Source organism: Zalophus californianus, chromosome X, assembly GCF_009762305.2.
Source record: "Zalophus californianus isolate mZalCal1 chromosome X, mZalCal1.pri.v2, whole genome shotgun sequence".
Lineage (NCBI taxonomy): Eukaryota > Metazoa > Chordata > Mammalia > Carnivora > Otariidae > Zalophus > Zalophus californianus.
Genome location: NC_045612.1, coordinates 16,907,106 through 16,928,399, shown reverse-complemented (window position 1 = coordinate 16,928,399; position 21,294 = coordinate 16,907,106).

Genomic DNA, 21,294 nt, shown 5'->3' with positions numbered 1-21,294 from the left:
ACCCATCACCAGGCTAACCCATCCCCCCACCCCCTCCCCTCTAGAACCCTCAGTTTGTTTCTCAGAGTCCACAGTCTCTCATGGTTCGTCTCCCCCTCCGATTGCCCCCTCTTCATTTTTCCCTTCCTGCTATCTTCTTTTTTTTTTTTTAACATATAATGTATTATTTGTTTCAGAGGTACAGGTCTGGGATTCATCAGTCTTACACAATTCACAGCGCTAGTTTTAATGTGTTTTTGAGCTGACAGGCTGACTTTGAAACTCCACTTTCACATTAGCGGTAACTGCTACTGGGCTAAGAGCGCCTACCATTCACTGAGCAATTCCTACCTGCCAAAGAGCCAAGCGCATTATCTCATTTAATTACCAGAACGATCCTTGGACGTAGGTCCTTAATTATCCTCTTTAAGTGGGAGTCTATAATAATAGTCATAATAATCTAACTATAACTTCGTGACTGTCTAATAGCTCAGAGAGGTCATTTGTCCAAAGTCTTTTTTTTAAGATTTTACTTATTTATTTGACAGAGAGAGACACAGCGAGAGAGGGAACACGAGCAGGGGGAGTGGGAGAGGGAGAAGCAGGCTCTCCGCCGAGCAGGGAGCCTGATGTGGGGCTCGATCCCAGGACCCTGGGACCATGACCTGAGCCGAAGGCAGACGCTTAATGACTAAGCCACCCAGGCGCCCCCTGACAAGCGATTTCTTACAGGCCATCATATCTCTATGGGAACTTGTGTCTAAAAGCCCTAGAATGTCATTTGGAACAGGCACCTTTGAATCCTGGTCTAGACTACTGCCTCTCCGTTACCCTGACAGCAGTTGAGCTGAATTGTTTGTGTTTCTCTAAAACTATTTGTATGGGTCCTTTTTAAAAGTTATTTTGTGAGGTAGCTATTGTTTTCCTATCACTAAAAGTCTGTTCAAATGAAGCAATGCCCGAAGTTTCGGAAAGCATGTAACTTTAGAAACTCTGAGAAGAGTTTTAAGCTGACCTTAAACTGACTTCCAGTCCGCAGTGGGCTAGAAATTTGAAGGCACTAAGGCTCTGGGTAACCTCGAGCAGCCCACCTACTCTCTGTGGTCCTCAGCTTTCTTTTCCTAACATTGAGATAAGACTCTGTCCAGCTCTAATGCTATAAATTGAAATATTCCTGGATTCCCTTAAATATATGGATTATTCTACTCTTTATGAAGGGCTAATTTTTATTTTGTCAGTTACTAATTTTAAATATTGCCTATGAAAAAAATAGATAAATATTGCCTATGATATGAAGAGCAAAACTTTCAAAAAGACCTTCTAGATTTAGGGGCGCCCGGGTGGCTTAGTCAGTGAAGCGTCTGCCTTCGGCTCAGGTCATGATCCCGGGGATCGAGCCCCGCGTGGGGCTCCCTGCTCGGTGGGGAGTCTGCTTCTCCCTCTCCCACTCCCCCTGCTTGTGTTCCCTCTCTCAAATAAATAAATAAAATCTTAAAAAAAAAAAAAAGACCTTCCAGATTTAAGGGATCCTGGTCTTCACGGCAACGTGTTTGTTTCACCAAATGTGGGAACAAGTTGTAGGCCTAAAAAATGAACTGCAAGAGGCGGTCAGCACTGAGTGCAGAAGTGAGGATTTTCTGAACAATTATGGCAGTGGCTTGGAAATATTCTTCCCTTTTATGAGCTTGATGTTACAGGTGAAATCTATCTCATACCTTCTATGTCTCCCTGAGAATATAACCTGGCTCTTGTGCTATTTCCTTCATATTCGTTTTGTTGGGTTTTTTTGTTTTGTTTTGTTTTGTTTTGTTTTTTTGAGAGAGAGAGAGCGTGAGTGTAAGGGTGGCGTGGAAGGAGCAGAGGGCGAGGGAGAGAGAGAGAATCTCAAGCAGACTCCCTGCCGAGCATGGAACCCAACGCAGGGCTCGACCAAGGACCGTGAGATCACGACTTGAGCCAAAATCAAGAGTCGGACACTTAACCGACTGAGCCACCCAGGCGCCCTGTTACTTGAATTGTACTTTCTAATCATATCTTTATTTATCTAAGAACTTTCTCATTTTATTCTTTTTTTTTCTTAAGAACTTTCTCATTTCCTAATTGCTCTTTTTGGTTTTATGTATGTGATATATTTTCTAATCTTTCTGGGAGTGCTAAATAAAGGATCTTTTTTAAAGATCATTTTTGATCCTTTGGAGCCTTTGTTCTACTTCCTTCAGGGTATTTCCTTGTTCATCTTGGACTTCTCTTATGTTGCTGTTTCTTTCAAATACTTGGTGTTCTTTGGTTGGCCATTTATGACGGGAGGACTTTGATGAATAGGAGATATAGCTTTGCCTTTGAATAGAACTGTTTACCCCAAAATCATCTTCCTTGAAAGGACCACCTGACTGCAGCCTCTGTATCAGTAAACGGGTCCCCCAGTAAGCAGGCTTCCCTTTGGGTAATGGGCAGAGAAGCCAGCTCAGGTCATGCTCCCAACACCCCCATTGCCGATGCAAGGTGAACTTTATTCTTAGTGCAGTTTATCCCTGGTCATGGCTTTCTTTTCTTCTTTAATTTTGGGGCTGCTGTGGAGGTCAAAAGTGAACCCCGGGCTCTATTCTGCCTCCCTCTCTGAGTCCCAGTACTCATTCTTGGGCCCCCCTGCCAAGGTAAATTTTCCACTCTGTTAAGAAAGCAGTCACTGGGGTAGTCTCTGGTTACAAATGCTGCTTCTTACACCTTCTGTCCCGCTGTTCCACTCCCACTTCCATTGCTCAATCCATTCGGTTTCCTGGACCTGTCAATTTCAGGACCTATGAGCTAGTCATATGAGCTCTCTGTCACATTGACTATTATGCCTCCAGAATCTAGAAAGGCATCTGGCATTGAGGGGCTGCTCATGAACTGCTTATTTCATGATCAAATGACAAGTGGACAGGGACCAAATTATGGAGAGCCTCAGTGCCAAGTTTTTGATTAGATGTGCCATTTATTTTGCTTTTTTAGAGAGAGAGGGAGAGACAGCAAGTGGGGGGGGAGGGGCAGAGGGAGAGGGAGGGAGAGAGAATCTCAAGCAGGCTCCACACCCAGCGCAGAGCCTGATACGGGGCTTGATCTCACGACCCTGAGATCATGACCTGAGCCAGAATCAAGGGTCGGACGCTTAACAGACTCAGCCACCCAGGTGCCCCTAGATGTGCCATTTAAGAATGAGAAGCTGACCTTAGGTTGGTTGGTTAGTTTGAGTTCTATAATCTTGGTCCCAAAAGAAACAACCACTTTCCAGGCAGGCAATCACTAAAAGACGAAATTCCGAGGAAATAATGCTGGCTAAGTAGGGACCTGGATGCCAGAGAGTTGGAAGGGTTCCACCTTGATCCAGGGAACCAGTGTCCCTCTGGAAACAGGTCAGCATGTGAAGAGAGAGGTTCTTTCAGAGACCTCTGGCAGTTGTCTTGTGGTAGGTAGAACAATGTACCCCCAAAGATGTCCATTTCCTAATCCCCGGCCTCTGTGGATATGTTATGTTGCTTGGCAAGGAGGAATTAAGATTGTAGACAGAATTAACATTGCTGATTAGCTGACTTTGAGATGGGGAGATTATCCCGGATTATCTAGGTTGGCCCAAAGTTAATCACAGAGTCCTTGTAAGTGAAAGAAGGAGTCAGGAAAGTCTGCATTGGAGTGATTTGATGTGAGGAAAACTCCCAACCCATCTTGCTACCTTTGAAGACAGAGGAAAAGGGTCACAAGCTGAGGAATGTGGTGGGCCCTACAAGCCGGAAAAATCGAGGGAATGAAGCCCTCCACCTAAATTGAATCAGCAAAGGTAAATCCAGTAAGGAAGATCAGAAGATCAAGATCCTTCCTATCGGTGACTTCAAATTTCTCATCAGTCAAATGGTGGATGTTTAGTAGGCCAGTGATGTTCAAACCCTTTTTAGTCACTGTCATGGTTAATTTTATGCGTCAACTGGACTGGGCCCCAGGGTGCTCGGATATTTGGTCGAACATTATTCTGGGTGTTGCTGTGAGGAATTTTTTTTTTTTATTTAAATTCAATTAGCCAACATATAGTACATCATTAGTTTCAGATGTAGAGTTCAGTAATTCATCAGTTGCGTATAACACCCAGTGCTCATCACATCATGTGCTGTCCTTAATGCCCATCACCCAGTTACCCCTTCCCCCCACCCCGCACCCCTCCAGCAACCCTCAGTTTGTTTCCCATACTTAAGAGTCGCTCATGGTGTGTCACTCTCTCTCTCTCTCTCGGATGACTTCCCATTCAGTATTCCCTCCCTTACCCTATGATGCCCTGCACTGTTTCTTATACTCCACATATGAGTGAAACCATATGATAATTTTCTTTCTCTGATTGACTTATTTCACTCAGCATAATACCCTCCAGTTCCATCCACATTGATGTAAATGGTAAGTATTCATCCTTTCTGATGGCTGAGTAATATTTCATTGTATATATGAACCACATCTTCTTTATCCACTCATCTGTTGAAGGACATCTTGGCTCCTTCCACAGTTCGGCTACTGTGGACATTGCTGCTATGAACACTGGGGTGCAGGTGCCCCTTTGGATCACTACATTTGTATTTTGGGGGTAAATACCCAGTAATGCAATTGCTGGGTCATAGGGTAGCTCTCCTTTCAACTTTTTGAGGAACCTCCATCCTGTTTTCCAGAGTGCCTGCACCAGCTTGCACTCCCACCAACAGTGTAGGAGGGTTCCCCTTTCTCCGCATCCTCACCAATATTTGTTGTTTCCTGACTTGTTAATTTTAGCCATTCTTACTGGTGTGAGGTGGTATCTCATCGTGGTTTTGATTCGTATTTCCCCGATGCCGAGTGATATGGAGCTCTTTTTCATGTGTCTGTTGGCCATTTGTATGTCTTCTTTGGAGAAATGTCTGTTACTGTCTTCTGCCCATTTCTTGACTGGATTATTTGTTTTTTGGGTGTTGAGTTTGGTAAGTTCTTTATAGATCTTGGATACTAGCCCCTTATCTGACAAGACATTTGCAAATATCTTCTCCCATTCTGTCGGTTATCTTTTGGTTTTGTCCACTGTTTCTTTTTTTTCTTTTTTTTAAGATTTTATTTATTTATTTGACAGAGAGAGACATAGCGAGAGAGGGAACACAAGCAGGGGGAGTGGGAGAGGGAGAACTGGCTTCCCACGGAGCAAGGAGCCCGACGTAGGGCTTGATCCCAGGACCCCAGGACCACGACCCGAGCCGAAGGCAGACGCTTAATGGCTGAGCCACCCAGGCGCCCCTGTCCACTGTTTCCTTTGTTGTGCAAAAGCTTTTTATCTTGACGATGTCCCAATAGATCATTTTTGCCTTTGTTTTCCTTGCTTTTGGAGACGTGTCTAGCAAGAAGTTGCTGTGGCCAAGGTCTCCTCAACGATTTTGATGGACTCCCGTCTCACGTTTAGGTCTTTCATCCATTTTGAGTTTATTTTTGTGTGTGGTGTAAGAAAATGGTCCAGTTTCATTCTTCTACATGTGCTGTCCAATTTTCCCAACACCATTTGTTGAAGAGACTATCTTTTTTCCATTGGACATTCTTTCCTGCTTTGTCGAAAATTAGTTGACCGTAGAGTTGAGAGTCCATTTCTGGGTTCTCTATTCTGTTCCATTGATCTATGGGTCTGTTTTTGAGGCAGTACCATGCTGTCTTGATGATTACAGCTTTGTAATCGAGCTTGAAGTCCGGAATTGTGATGCCACCAGCTTTGGTTTTCTTTTTCAACATTCCTCTGGCTATGCGGGATCTCTTCTGGTTCCATACAAATTTTAGGATTATTTGTTCCAGCTCTGTGAAAAATGTCGATGGTGTTTTGATAGGGATTGCATTGAATGTATAGATTGCTCGGGGTAGTATGGACATTTTAACAATATTTATTCTTCCACTCTATGAGCATGAAACATTTTTCCATTTCTTTGTGTCTTCCTCAATATCTTTCATAAATGTTCTGTAGTTTTTAGAGTACTGATCCTTTACCAATTTGGTTAGATTTATTCCTAGGTATCTTATGGGTTTTGGTGCAATTGTAAATGGGATTGATTCCTTAATTTCTCTTTCTTCTCTCTCATTGTTAGTGTATAGAAATACAACTGATTTCTGTGCATTGATTTTATATCCGGCCACATTGCTGAATTCCTGTATGAGTTCTAGCAATTTTGGGGTGGAGTCTTTTGGGATTTCCACATAAAGTATCATATCATCTGCAAAGAGTGAGAGTTTGACTTCTTTGTCAATTTGAATGCCTTTTATTTTTTTGTTGTTGTTGTCTTATTGTGCAAGCTAGGACTTCTAGCACTAGGTTGAACAACGGTGGTGATAGTGGAATCCCTGCTGTGTTCCTGACCTTAGAGGGAAAGCTCTCAGTTTTTCCCCATTGAGAATGATATTTGATATTTGCTGTGGGCTTTTTGTATGTGGCTTTTATGATATTGAGGTATGTTCCCTCTATCCCTACACTGTGGAGAGTTTTAATCAAGAAAGGAAGCTGTATTTTGTCAAATGCTTTTTCTGCATCTATTGAGAGGATCATATGGTTCTTGTCTTTTCTTTTATTAATGTGATGTATCACGTTGATTGATTTGCAGATGTTGAACCACCTTTGCAGCCCAGGAATAAATCCCACTTGGTCATGTGAATAATCCTTTTAATGTACTGTTGGATCCTACTGGCTAGTATCTTGGTGAGCATTTTTGCATCCATGTTCATCAGGGATATTGGTCTGTGATTCTCCTTTTTGGTGGGGTCTTTGTCGGGTTTTGGGATCAAGGTAATGCTGGCTGTGGGGATGTTTTTGGATGAGCTTAGCATTTAAATTGGTAAACTTGCCTCAGCAGCACATATATTAAACTGGTAGACTGAGTAAACCAGATTGTCCTCTCTAGTGTGGGAGGGCCTCACCCAATCAGTTGATGGCCTGAATGGAACAGAAGGGCTGGCCCTTTCCAGGTAAGAGAGAATTCTTCCTACCTAATGGCTTTTGAACCATTAGGTTTTTTCCTGCCGTGGGACTCAAACTGAAAGGGCTGTTCTTCCTGTGTCTCAAGCCTGCTGGTCTTTGGACTGGAACGCTGTCATTGGCTCTCCTGCTTCTCAGGCCTTTGTACACGCACTAGAACTAAACCATCAGCTCTTCTGGGTCTCCACCTTGCCACCTCACAGATCTTGGGACTTACATGCCTCCATAATCATGTGAGCCAATTCCTTATGATAAATCTCTCTCTCTCTCTTTCTCTGATAATGTGACTTATAATAAGTACATATTGGGTTTTTGTCCCCCGTCCCAGGGCTCCTGAAGCTCCTGAGCACTACTAGTATCTTTTGTACTAATGGGGTGACTCTAGTTGGGCTCCTGGATAGGGGCTGGTCACCAGAAAGACCAAGCCAGGATTAGAAGCTTGGAATTTTCAGTCCCACACCCCTACGTCCTCCAGAGGGGGATGAAAGGCAGGAGGCAGGAGAAAGGGGCTGGAAATGGAGTTAATTATTGATCCTGCCTACGTGAGGAAGCCTCCATAAAATCCCAATAGTAGGGGGTTTGGGGAGCTTCCAAGTTGGTGAGCACATCCACATACCGTGAGGGTGACCCATCCCAGCTCCACAGGGATGGAAGCCCCTGTGCTCAGGACTCTCCCAAACCTGGCCCTATGCTCTATGTGCCACTCTGGCACATTAATCAAACCCAAGGGGGGGGCGGTCTTTGGAATCCCCAATTTATAAGCCATTGGTCAGAAGCACAGGTGACTTGCTGGACTTGCTATTAGTATCTGAAGTGGGATTGGAGCAGTGCTATTGTTACGGAACCTGGACTGGATTGCCCGACGGAAGAACCAAGCAGCACCCGGAGATCTAGGAGGATAGGAGGTTTATTTAACACATGTGGCGGGCTCAGAGGAGAGTGGTCTCCAAAGGTCTGAGCCCCAAGCACAAACAAAGGGGGCAATTTATACACATCTACTTCCACATACTGGGCACTCTTGGCACGTGTGCAAAGCAGGGCAGGGAGAAGGACCCGGATTGGTGTGCACGGGAAGCAGAGCAGGGAGAAGAACCCGGAAGAGCCCCGGGGCAGGGGCTGGGACTCTTCCGCTGGCTCGGCCGGCCATCTTAGGACACGGATTTCCCTTATCATTCCCTTCTTTGATGCCCCCTTGAAACACCTAGGTTAAAGGGCATCATCTTCATCTTCTAGGGGGCGATAGTGAGTAAGGAGTAACTGGAGTCTGATTTTAGCAATTTGAGTAGTGATAAACCTAGTGAGGGCATTAAGAATACAAGGACCAAATGCCACTATGAGGAGAAGCAATAGGAGGGGGCCGATGAGGGGGGCGAACCAGGGGAACCCTTGTGAGAGGGTATCCCACCAAGTTGTCCACTGGAGTGTTTCCCACTGGCAATGTACTCGTTCCTGTTATTGGGTCAGAGTTTCTTGGACCACCCCCAACTCATTAGCATAGAAACAACATTCCTCCTGTAAGAAGAGGCAGAGCCCCCCTTGCACGGCCGTAAGCAAGTCAAGCCCGCACCTCTTTTGGAGGACCACTGAGGCCAGCAAATCGAGTTGGCGCTGTAGGGCCAGGGCTGACTGAGCAAGGGCAGAAAAATCCACTGTGAGTTGTTGAGTTAACCCCTGGTACTTAACCTGAGACATCCCGATGCCAGTGGCACCGAGGGCAACACCTGATGCAGCTGGCAGGCTCACGATAAGAGGGATGGCCGCGGGGGAGCGTCGAAGGTGGCTAGGAGGTCTCCATATGAGTGGGGCATCGCTCCTGGGGAGGACCGAAAGATGGGTTAAGAGACTGACAAGCGTGCATCATTGATCACGCGGGGTGATGCAGATGTATACACCTTGCTCACAAGCCAGAAGTGTTGTTAGGAGCACAGACCCGACTGTGGCCCGTGATGGGAGAGGAAGAGTTGCCAGAGAGTGGTACCGGAGCCAGAAAGGGATAATCTGAGGTCCCCAGTGCCGAGGTGGGAGGTGACACGGTAGATTGGTTGAGGATGACACCTAGGTATTGGACGGGACCAGGTTTTATACAGATCCAGCAGTCAGACGCTAGGGGTGGATTTGAGCAGTTAAGCGCTTGGTGGGAGGCGTTAATCGTACCTAACAGTTGCGCTATAGATGGTTGCTGCGTGTGGATGGGGGACCCAGGGATGCGCCAGGGCGAGTTATTTTCTGTCTGACTCTGGGGGTTGACTGTAAGGCTTGGAGTGAACATGGGACTTAATCACACATTTGGCCATGGGGTTGGTCCCCATAGGGTGATATTGGCCCAACTGGAGAATGATTCCTGTAGCCTAAGATGTGGCATTGGGTTCTAAGACTGAGAGGGTGAGCAGTCTACAATGATCGTTAGGGCAAGAGGATGGGGTGGCTCTGTGTGACAAGGAAATCCGGATGTCACTGTGCTGTTTGAGGCGCCACCTGGTGGACCATCGTTCCATTCCCGGCCATGACTCACATCCCCAGGCTCGCGAGCAGAACTGAGGGCAGGTGTTTGGCTGTTGAGGCATGGGGGGTCCCCACAGATGTAGATATCTACCAGCCGGTAACCTGAGTGGGGACCATGGTAGGGACACCGTCTACGAGGTTCCCAGGAGGCGTCAGAAGCTGGCATCCATCAAAATGGAGGTTAACCTTTGGTGTGTGCCCATCCCAGGTGGAAGAAGTCAGTGGGGGCGCTGGTGCGGGATTGAGGGGGATAACCTGGAAAGTCCATTTGCCAGGAACGGTGATATGAGAGTTTGCCCCCCTTGCCGGGCCGGGCAAGCTAGAGGCAGTGAGGAGGAACAGCACACCAGGCAGCCGAAGACCGGGACCGACTGGGGCCAGGAAAGCCATGGTGACATGCGCTCAGGAGTAGACAGCAGAGGGCCAGTGAAAGTGGGATCTATGACCTTAGGAAGAGGGAGCCATCGTGGCTAACCCGTCAGCAGATGAAACCCGTGGACAAGTGAGTGCAGTAATACACCCTAGGGTCACCCGATAAGCAATGACAATAGTAAGCCTCTGCGGGAAAGTCCAGTCAGGCGGGGCAACAGTGTAGAGTCCGACTCCCCAGATGAGGGAAATCATGCTGATGACAGCCAGGGACCACGGTGAGCAGGTGTCCATCAGTCGGTGGGGTCTCGTCGAAGGTGAAGCCGGAGCGGGTTCGTGAAGTCTGGCTCGACTCTCCACTGGTGCGCCTCCTCATCCAAATGATGAGCTTTCTTCACTCTGGAGTGATGGACCCACGGGGTGAAGCCTGAGACCTTGAGGGCAGTAGGGGCAGTTAGAACAACAGCGTGGGGCCCTGTCCGCTGCGGTTTGAGGGGGTCTTTCTTCCAATCTTTGACCCAAACTGAGTCTCCTGTCTGGAAGGACTGTACCTGAGACCCTAAGGAGACTGGGGCCCTCTCGATCGTGTACTTTTGTCATTTTTTTAGGGTGGCCCCCAGGGCCTGAAGCTGCTCCTTTATCCCTTTATCTCCAACCTGATGCAAGTTTCCTGGAAGGCTCCCCAAGCACAGGGGAGGCTGTCCATATATTAATTCGAATGGGGAGAAACCTGATGTCCCGGGCATGCAGCGAGCATGCAGGAGAGCTAGGGGTAGCAGATCCGGCCATGGGAGGTTAGTCTCCTGACAAAACTTTGCTAAGGTTCCCTTGAGGGTGCGATTCATTCGCTCTACTTTCCCTGAACTTTGGGGCCGGTAAGCAGTGTGGCGTCTCCAGGTGACATTGAGAGATTTGGTCAAGACCTGTACAATGTCTGCCACAAATGCGCGTCCATTGTCACTATGGATTGTTAATGGCAGGCCGAACCGGGGCACGATCTCCTGCAAGAGGACTTTCTCTACTTCCCGGCTTTGCTCTGTCCTAGTCGGGAAGGCTTCGAACCACCCAGAGTCTGTGCATACTATTACTAGGAGATACCTGAACCCCCTGCTCGGCTGCACATCTGTGAAGTCTACCTCTAGATCTTCGAAGGGGGTTGCTCCCATCCTCCGGACACCTGGCAGGGGCCGTGGTGCAGACAGAGCATTACTTTTAGCGCGTTATGCACCGTTCACTCCTTGCTCGGCACAGTGCCGGCAGCTGACTGATGTAGTAGTGCTTCTTGAGAAGGGCCTCTAATGCAGTTTTCCCCAGATGAGTGAGTTGGTGGTGTTCCTAGACTAGATGCCCTCCAGTTGCTGTTGGAACAAAGATGCGCCCATCTGGCATCATCCACCATCCCTTTTCAGTCAGGGTGGCCCCCTCAGCCATGGCCCATTCCTTTTCCTTTTTAGTGTAACTGGGCGGAGGGACTTCTTCCAGGGCTGTCAGGGCCACGGTGAGGGAAGGGGTTCTGTCCATGTCCTCACTGGCTGAGGCCTCGGCTGCCTCATCTGCCAGACGATTTCCCTGTGCTATGGGGTCGTCTTCTTTCTGGAGTCCCTTACAGTGCAGGATTGCTACTTCCTTTGGAAGCCAGACGGCTTCGAGGAGTCTCAGTATCTCCTCCTTGTTATTGATAATTTTTCCTGCGGCGGTTAGGAGGCCCCTTTCCTTGTAGATGGCCCCATGTATATGTACAGTTCCAAAGGCGTACCGAGAGTCTGTACAGGTGTTGACTCGCTTACCTTCCCCGAGGGTGAGGGCTCAGACTAAGGCATATAATTAGCCCGTTGAGCTGACCACGCAGCTGGTAATGCCTTAGCTTCTAGGACTTCAGTGGTTGTGATGACTGCATAACCTGCTTTCCGGGCACCCTCTTGTAGGTAACTGCTGCCATCGCTGAACAGCGTGAGCTCTGGATTCTTTATGGCTTGATCCCATAGATCTGGACCGCCCATGTAGACTTCAATCAGTCACCTCGGAGCAGTCATGGTCTGGTTCCCCCTCTTCCATGGGAGAAATGTTGCTGGATCTAATGTCCTTACTGTTTCAAGGATGACCCGAGGGTTTCACAGAGGAGCCCTTGGTATTGTGCTAGCCGAGAGTTGGAAAGGAAGCGGTGTCCCTGTGAGTTCGTGAGGGACACAACTGCATGAGGGACCTTGACGTTAAGTTCTTGCCCCAGGGTAAGTGTGTCCGCCTCCTTGATGAGTGGGACTGTTGCTGCCAGCGCCCTGAGGCACGGTGGCCATCCCTCTGCCACGGGGTCCAGCTTCTTTGACAGGTAGGCAACTGGCCGTTGCCAGGGTCCAACAGTCTGGGGGAGTACCCTGAGCGCTATTTCTTCCTTTTCATGCACAAAGAGATTGAAGGGTTTCTCTACATCTGGTAGGCCCAGGGCTGGAGCCCGCCCCAGGGCAGTCTTTATCTCTGTGAAAGCGGCTTCTGTTTCCTCAGTCCAGGCAGGGGGTTCTCGATCTGGTCCCCCTAAGAGATCATAAAGGGGTCTTGCTATTGCCGAGAACCCAGGGATCCAGGTGCGGCAGAATCCTGCAGCCCCCAGGAATTCTAGTAGACCCCTTTTTGTCTGGGGCTGTGGCAGGGAGGTGATGACCCTTTTCCGCTCCAGCCCTAGTTCTCTCTTCCCTTGGGTGAGGAGGAAACCAAGGTGTCAGACCTGTTGTTGGCAGATGTGTGCCATCTTCCATGAGGCTCGGTACCCCGAGTCTGACAAGAGCTGTAGGAGGGCCTTGGTGCCTTTTGTGCAGTCTTCTTGTGTGTCACTGGCGAGGAGGGGGTCATCCACATACTGGAGGGTGCATCGTGTGGCCTCTCTTGGGAAGCTGGCGAGGGCCACGGCCAGTGCTTCCCCAAAGACGGTTGGTGAGTTTTTAAACCCCTGCGGGAGGCGCGTGCAAGTCAGGTGCATCTGGCGTCCTGTATCAGGTTCAGTCCATTCAAAGGCAAACACTGGCTGGCTCTGGGGCTAAGCGGAGGCAAAAGAAGGCATCCTTCAAATCCAGGCAAGTGAACTATCTGGCCGACCCTGGGATTTGGCCAAGGAGGGTGTATGCATTCGGGACCACTGGGTGCAGAGAGATGGTCACCTTTTTGATGGCCTGCAGGTCTTGAACTGGTCAGTATTCCCCTCCTGGCTTCTTGACTGGCAGGAGTGGGCTATTCCAGGCCCACTGGCACTCGACTAGAATACCTGCTTCTTTGAGTTTGGTCAGATGTTCTTGCATGCTGATATTAGCTTCTTGTGGAAGGGGGTATTGCCTTTGCCTCTGAGGTTGGGCTCCTGGGATCATTCAACAATGAGAGGGGCCCGATTCCGGGCTAGTCCAGGTGGGTTGTTTTCAGCCCATACTGAAGGGAAGGTGAGTCTGAACTCCGGCAGCTGCTCGGTTGGGCCTGGGCGCAGAATAGCCTCCATTCTTCTTCTTCCCTTGGTGTGGTAATTGCTATTATTAGAGACCCCATCTTCTCTTACCTTGGGTTCAATCTGAGGCTGGTGTGTCCAGTGGGCTTGAAGGTTATCTGAGCCCTAAGCTTGGAGAGTATGTCTCAGCCCAGGAGAGGGATGGGGCAATCAGGCAGATAAAGGAATTCATGTTGGACCTTGTGGCCCCCGAGTTCGCACTGGCGAGCCTGGCCGTTGTATCGCCTGTGTCCCGGTGGCCCTGAGGATGGTCGCAGTCCTTTTGCTGAAAGGGGCCACTGGGGAGGTGACAACAGAGTGCTCGGCCCCAGTATCAACCATAAAAGTCACTGGTTGGCCCCCCACCTTCATTCTGACCGTGAGCTCATGGGGGTCAAGGAAGAAAGAGCCTGGTCCCCCTCAGTCTGAGTCCATTCCCACAAGGCCTATGAGGTCCTCCTCTCGGGGGTTCTTCCTTGTAGTGGCTGGGCTCTTGGGTCTTTCCCCAGTTGGGACATTCATTTTTCCAATGCCCTTTCTCCTTACAGTAGGCACATTGATCCCTTGCCAAGGGGGTTCTATGTTCCCCCCTTTTGGTGGTTGGGGTCTCCCCGTCTTTGTGTTTCCCTTTTCTTTCAGGGTGGTGGCAAGGAGGCTTTCTTTCTCATCTTTTTGTCGGCTTCCCATTCGGCTGCAACCTCCCTGTTCATGTAGACCTTATTGGCAATCTATTAGTTGGGTGATGTTCGTCCCAGGAAAACCCTCTAGTTTCTGAAGTTTCTTTCTGATGCCTGGGGTGGCCTGAGCCACGAAGGAGGTATTTACCATCTGTTGGCTTTCCTGTGCCTCTGGGTCAAATGGAGTGTATAATCTGTAAGCTTCACATAGTCTTTCATAGTAGTCCCCGGGGGACTCCCCTGGTTATTGAGTGATCAAGGATACCTTAGTCATGTTCATGAGTTTCTTAGCTCCTGCCCGGATTCCCCAAGGGAGGGCCTCCTGGTACCGGCAGATGTGGGCCTGTCCCTCAGTTGTGTTGAAGTCCCATGCTGGGCGCTCGTCGGGTGCGGCCATATTAGCCCATGCAGCGGGGTTGATGACTCCCGCTGGTGCATGCTCTTCCAGGTACTGCTGTGCACCTTTCATTAGTCTCCTCTTTTCCTCTGTGTTAAACAGGGTACGGAGTAACTGTTGGCACTCTTCCCAGGCTGGCGGATGAGTCTGGAAGAGGGATTCTATGAGGTCTACCATGGCCTGTGGTTTCTCCGAGTAGGATGGGGTGTTATGTTTCCAGTTGAGGAGGTTGGTGGTGGAGAAGGGCTGGTCATACATCATGGAACGGCCGGGTTGGTCTGTCCCATCTTTATGGTGCCTCTTGGGTTCCCGCGTCTCTCATACGGGCATTTGGAGGGTGCTTGCGCCTGGCCTGGGGCGCAGCCTGGCTGCTGGTCCTGGAGAAAGCGGATCTTTTGGGCTTGGGGCCACCAGTGAAACCGATGGCAGCGGAGTGTCTGGAGCTGAAGGGCCAGGTGTAGACAGTCTTGGGGGTACATACGGTGGGGGCAGGGTCGGTTCATCCTCGGGATCTCAGTTAGGATTTGTGGAGACTGGGGCTTTTGCTGATTTTCTTTAGGTCACTTGGATGAGGCGATTAACTCCCTGGCCTGTCCCTGCCTATGGCAAGCGAGTCGCACCCAGCAGGGAAGGGTCTGAGCAATTCCTAGCCAGGAGTCAACGTACGAAACTGGTCAGGATGTCCTGGTTCTCCTGTTAGGACTCGCCATACTCGACGAATCATTGGGACATCCAATGCCCCTTCTGAAGGCCACCCGACATCAAAGGTTGGCCATTCCAATTCGCATAGTGTTCTCAACTTGCCGGAGTGCATCCTGACTCCATAGTCTCCCGAAAACCCCTTCCTGAAATTTTTGATCATGGTCTCTAGAACCGTAGGTTTACTCTGCCCTGACCCCATGGTGATGTCCCCGTGTGCAGTGGCGCAGAGACAGACAAAGGGGGGGGTGCCTCCTGAGGTGAGGAGACCAAGCAGATGCCCATCTGGCCATGTCCCGAAGGAGCTTAGGTGAGGCTTAGCCGTAGTGGTTTCAGCGCTGTGACTTAACGATCGGAAACTATTCCGATGCCGCCATAGACCGTATGCCGTTCACCATGGAATCGCAGACGGGGCCACTCAGACTCTGTAGGCTTCTGGGGACCTTAAAGGTGCCCACCCGTGGAGTCACAGAATCAGTCCGCTTGAGCAAGCCAGGTCGGACTGCACATTCACTCACACATTCACGCTCCAGAAGTTATTATATTCCCTCCCTGAGAATCCCTACCTGGGAGGTGATCAGGCTCCCCTTCCACCCCAATGAGGGTAGGCCTGTCTGGGTCCTGGGGCCCAGGCCTTACCGGAATCCGATGTTGGGACCAGGTCCTCACCTGCCAAGTCTCCTCGAATCCGGCGGGAACAGCGGAGCAGGGCCAACCCGAGGCAGCCGCGGCAGGAGACTGCCGAAAATTAGGCAGGGCGCGCCTTCTCCCTTACGATCCCTCGTTCCATCATGGCCCCACTGTTGCCCCAAATCTGTGGCAACAATGGGCCATCGTGGGTGGGTTTCCCAGTGTGGGAACCAAATGTTACGGAACCTGGACTGGATCGCCCCACGGAAGAGCCCAAGCGGCACCAGAGACCTTGGAGGATGGGAGGTTTATTTAACGCCGGCGGGCTCAGAGGAGAGTGGTCGCCAAAGGTCTGAGCCCTGAGCACAAACAAAGGGGGCAATTTATACACTTCTACTTCTGCATACTGGGCACTCTTGGTGCGTGCGTGAAGCGGGGCAGGGAGAGGAACCCAGATTGGTGCGCGCGGGAAGCAGAGCAGGGAGAAGAACCCAGAAGAGCCCCGGGGCAGGGGCTGGGACTCTCCCACTGGCTCGGTCTTAGGACCCAGATTTTTCCTTATCACTATAGGAATAAGCCCTTCACCTGTGAGATATAATGTCATCTCCAGGTAGATAGTGTCAGAATTGAGTTAAATTGTAGGACACCCAGCTGGTGTCACAGAGAGTTGCTTGGTAAGGGAAACCCCCACCATATCTGGTGTCAGAAAGTGCTGTGAGTGTTCTGTGTGACAGTAAGGAAAGACACACAAGAAGAGTAGGTTTTTCCAATTCTCTCTCTCTCTCTCCCCCTAGAGAACCTGGACTAATACAGCCACCAAAGCCCAATATAAATAACAGATAATAGTGAAAATGCTTCAACTCTAGCAGGGTTGAGTGGGCCTAGAGCCCCATCCACTCAGAGCCCTCTCTCCTACTAGGCTCCGGAGCTTGGATGAAAACTATTTGTGTAAGGTCACCACTTAGCAAAACTTGATGAATATATATATACACATATAAAATTTTTCATATATAAAAATATTTTATATATATAGATCTTTTTTTATAACACCCTTTATAGATCCACCCAATTTTTTTTGTCCACGTAAACAAGAGGAGAATTACTGCTTTTAACCATAAAGGGCATCAGTTGCAGTAAAATTGCCCATCAGAGATGGGTCTCAGCTCCTGGTAGCCTCAGCAGGCTGTCAGTCTCATCCAACAATGCAAAGATGCAAGTTACTCCTCAGAGTGCAGCAAAGCAGAAGGAAATCAGATGCCGGTACTCTGATGATAAAGTGGCACATCTGATTCCAGTGACAACAGTTTATTTTCTGCAACTAATTTTTCTTTAAAATTGAAAAGGAGGGGGGCACCTGGGTGGCTCAGTCGGTTAAGTGGCTGCCTTCAGCTCAGGTCATGATCCCAGGGTCCTGGGATCGAGTCCCGCATCGGGCTCCTTGCTCAGTGGGGAGCCTGCTTCTCCCTCTCCCTCTGCCCCTCCCCTGTGCTCTCTTTCTGAAATAAATAAATAAATAAATAAATAAATTTTTTTTTTTTTTTAATTTTACATTACAGGGCGCCTGGGTGGCTCAGATGGTTAAGCGTCTGCCTTCGGCTCAGGTCATGATCCCAGAGTCCTGGGATCGAGTCCCACATCGGGCTCCCTGCTCCTTGGGAGCCTGCTTCTCCCTCTGCCTCTCTCTCTCTCTCTGTCTCTCATGAATAAATAAATAAAAATATTTAAAAAAAATAAATTTTACATTACATTACATTAAAAAGGAGGGGTACTTGGCTGGCTCAGTCAGAGGAGGGTGAGACTCTTGATCTCAGAGTCATGAGTTTGAGCCCCACATTGGGTGTGTGTTGAGATTACTTAAAAAAATCAACTTTAAAAAACTAAAAAAGAAAATATATACATTATTAAAATAATTGAGAGTATGAAAGGATATACAGTAAAACATAGGGTCGCCTTCTTACCACAGGCTTATAAAACTACTTCTAACTTCTAACTGTACCTTGTATGGACTTCTAGAAATTTTTTATTCATAGAGAAGCATATATATGTATTTATTCTTTTGAGGGCACGAATACAAAGTGAGTCATATTACACTTAATTCTTTGTGAAATTTGCTTTTTAGGAAAACTTCCACTTTGACTTAATTGTAGATTCATACGAAGTTGTAAGAAATGAACCTAGGTCTGTGAGCCTGGCTGACTCAGTCCATAGAGTATGCGGCTCTTGATCTCAGGGTCATGAGTTCAAGTCCCACATTGCGCATGGAGCCTACTTTAAGAAAAAAAGAAAGAAAGTAAAAAGAAATGAAGCTGGGGGGGGCGCCTGGGTGGCTCAGGCGTTAAGCATCTGCCTTCGGCTCAGGTCGTGATCCCAAGGTCCTGGGATCGAGCCCCGCATCGGGCTCCCGGCTCGGCGGGAAGCCTGCTTCTCCCTCTCCCACTCCCCCTGCTTGTGTTCCCTCTCTCGCTGTGTCTCTAACTGTCAAACAAATAAATAAAATCTTTAAAAAAAAAAAAAAAGAAATGAACCCAGGGGGCGCCTGGGTGGCTCAGTCGGTTAAGCTTCCAGACTCTTGATTTTGGTTCAGGTCATGATCTCAGGGTTGTGAAATCGAACCCCGTGTCAGGTTCCACACTCAGCGTGGAGTCTGCTTGAGATTCTCTCTCCCTCTTCCTCTGCCCCCCCACTCCTTTCTCTCTCTCTCAAATAAATAAATAAATCTCAAAAAGGAAAAAAAACAGATGAACCCAGATCTATCTGAACTTCAAAAGCACCATTTTTCAACTCTGGCTGCCCAACACAGGCACCTGGGGAGCGTTACAAAATCCTGATGCCTGGGTTCCACCCGAGAGATTCTGAGAGAAGAGGCCTGGGTTACAGTCTTGGCGTGGGGAGCTTTCAAAGCTCCTCAGGTGACACAAATGTGTGGGCAGAGCTCTTAATTTTACACTCCCCAGTCTCCAGGGTGGGGAAGCGTCGTGCGGGTGAGATGTGAGAACATCTGTTTCCTGAGCTAACTCAGCCCATGCAAGAACTTGGAGCCAGGAGCGCATAATTAGGAGAAAAGCAGGTTCTCCTCAGAATGCCCAGACCCATGCTGGGGTTCCTATGGATGTGGGACAGGGGTTTAAGCCAATTATATGGGAATCTCAAGTGACAGGGTGATCCCAGTTGACATCTGACTTTTACAGACCCCTTGCCCGCCCCAGATGGTCCCTCTTTCCTCTACAACTGCTATTCGAAAGCCTTGGGCAAGACCTCCTTTTCCAAAGTGTCAAGCCTCAAGAGCTTGAAATATTGAAATAAAATATTTTAAAGTTTCTGATGAAAACAGGGAGGCCTTCTCCATAAGTGAGGCCTCACTGGGCGCTCTCCCGAGTTGGGAGTCAACAACAACAACAAAACAAAACCAAGCCTCTTTCTCTGGCTTTACCTCCCTGTGTCCTCCGTGCCGAGTACCGGGCTTCTGTGAATGAGAGTGAGCCTGGCTCAGGGGGAGGTCCGGCTTCTCTCTGCAGGGACGTCGGGAAAGGCAATGCGGACCGCGGAGCCCAGAGTACCAGGCTGGCCAGGCTCCTGGGAGGTCGCGGGCCGTCGGGTTCCCAGGAGTGACTCAGTCCTCTCCAGAGGGATTCTCCAGCTCCACCAGCTCTAAGCCTACGGGGACGCACTGCAGGCACACGGACAGGGGGCCCTCCCTCTGCCGGACACCCACAGAAACAGGAACCTCACCAGTATGGGCACAAGAGGTGCCACTCCAGGGGTCACAGGTCACAGGACAGCCCGGGCAAGGTAGCCATGGGGTGACTAGGCAGGTGGTTTTGTGAGTACACGGCACTGGCCAGCAGAGCTGGCCCACGCCAGGAACGGCAGCTCCCAGTTAGTGAATGCTGTGTTCCAGGCACTGGCCCCGTCTCTTGTGAGAGGATACTGGTAGGTACCCAGAGAGGTTGTTTTCCCTGGCCCCTGGAGGTTTTTTTTTTCCCCCCTCTGATTAGGTATAGTTTAAACATTTTAAAAATTCACTTGAGAGGGGCACCTGGGTGGCTCAGTCGTTGAGCATCTGCCTTTGGCTCAGGTCATGGTCCCAGGGTCCTGGGATCGAGCCCCGCATCGGGCTCCCTGCTCCGCGGGAAGCCTGCATCTCCCTCTCCCACTCCCCCTGCTTGTGTTCCCTCTCTCGCTGTGTCTCTCTCTGTCAAATAAATAAATAAAATCTTTAAAATAAAATAAAATCTTTAAAAATAAAAATAAAAAAATTCATTTGAGAGAGAGCGAGCTTGAGAGGGGTGAGGGGCAGAAGGAGAAGCAGACTCCCTGCTGAGCAGGGAGCCCCATGCGGGGCTTGATCCTGGGACTGCGGGATCATGACCTGAGCCAAAGTCAGACACTTAACCAACTGAGCCACCCAGGTGCCTCTGGTTAGGGTATAATTTAGATTCAGTAAGATTCACCCTTTTTAGGTGCACAGTCCCGTGAATTTTATCATTGAATCACCACCAGAATAAGATGTGGAATGTTCCATCACCTCCAAAAGTTCTTGCATACCCCTTCACAGTCAACCCTCTAACCCCACCCAGAGCCCCTCGTGACCACTGGTCTGATACCTGTCCCTATACTTTAGGGACCATAGCTCAGGGCCCAAAACTTAGAGCAAAAGACACTCATTACCCCAAACTCTGAGTTCAGAGGATCAGCAAGTATTAGGGCCAGCCACCAGCCCACAGATCTTGCTGGGGAAAAACCAGCTTTTGGACCCACTGCCCAGTAGATATAAGAGGGCTGGTTTGGGGCTCCACAATATTTTCCTCCCTCAAGCAGAGAAAGGAGACACTAAGAGAACCACTCATAAAAATTAGGCTTGGGGGCGCCTGGGTGGCTCAGTTGGTTAAGCGACTGCCTTCGGCTCAGGTCATGAACCTGGAGTCCCGGGATCGAGTCCCACATCGGGCTCCCTGCTCAGCGGGGAGTCTGCTTCTCCCTCTGACCCTCTTCCCTCTCGTGCTCTCTATCTCTCATTCTCTCTCTCTCAAATAAATAAATAAAATCTTTAAAAAAAAAAATTAGGCTTGGAAGCCACCCAGCATCTTCCTAAGATGGGGTTTCTCTGAAACCTGGGAAGCGAATGCAGTCACACTGTCCTGGAAGCTGCTGGGGGCCGAGAGGAAGGAACTTCAGGAGCAGTAGAGGCCTGGGGGCGGGGGTTGGCCAGCAGAGAGGAGGCCAAGGAGAGACCCCTCGATGTCCTGATTCTTGAGGAGTAGGTAAGATATATGTGGCTTGGGCGCCTCGGTGGTTCAGTCGGTTAAGCATCTGCCTTCGGCTCAGGTCACGATCCCAGGGTCCTGGGTCCTGTGTTCCTTCCACCACGTCTGGCTTCCTTCCATGTATGTGTCAAGGGGGTGGGGCGGGGAAGACACCGTGGATTAGCAGTGAGATTCCAGGGGAGACTCAAAGGTGTCCAGTACAGGCGTTCGTTAGGTCTTGGTAGACTTCCCACTTGGTGACCTTCCTCCCCCTTTGGCTACAAGGGGCCTGGCCCTTCAGAATAAGTCTGTGGAGGTTCTGATTCATTCCCTGCTCAAAGATTCTG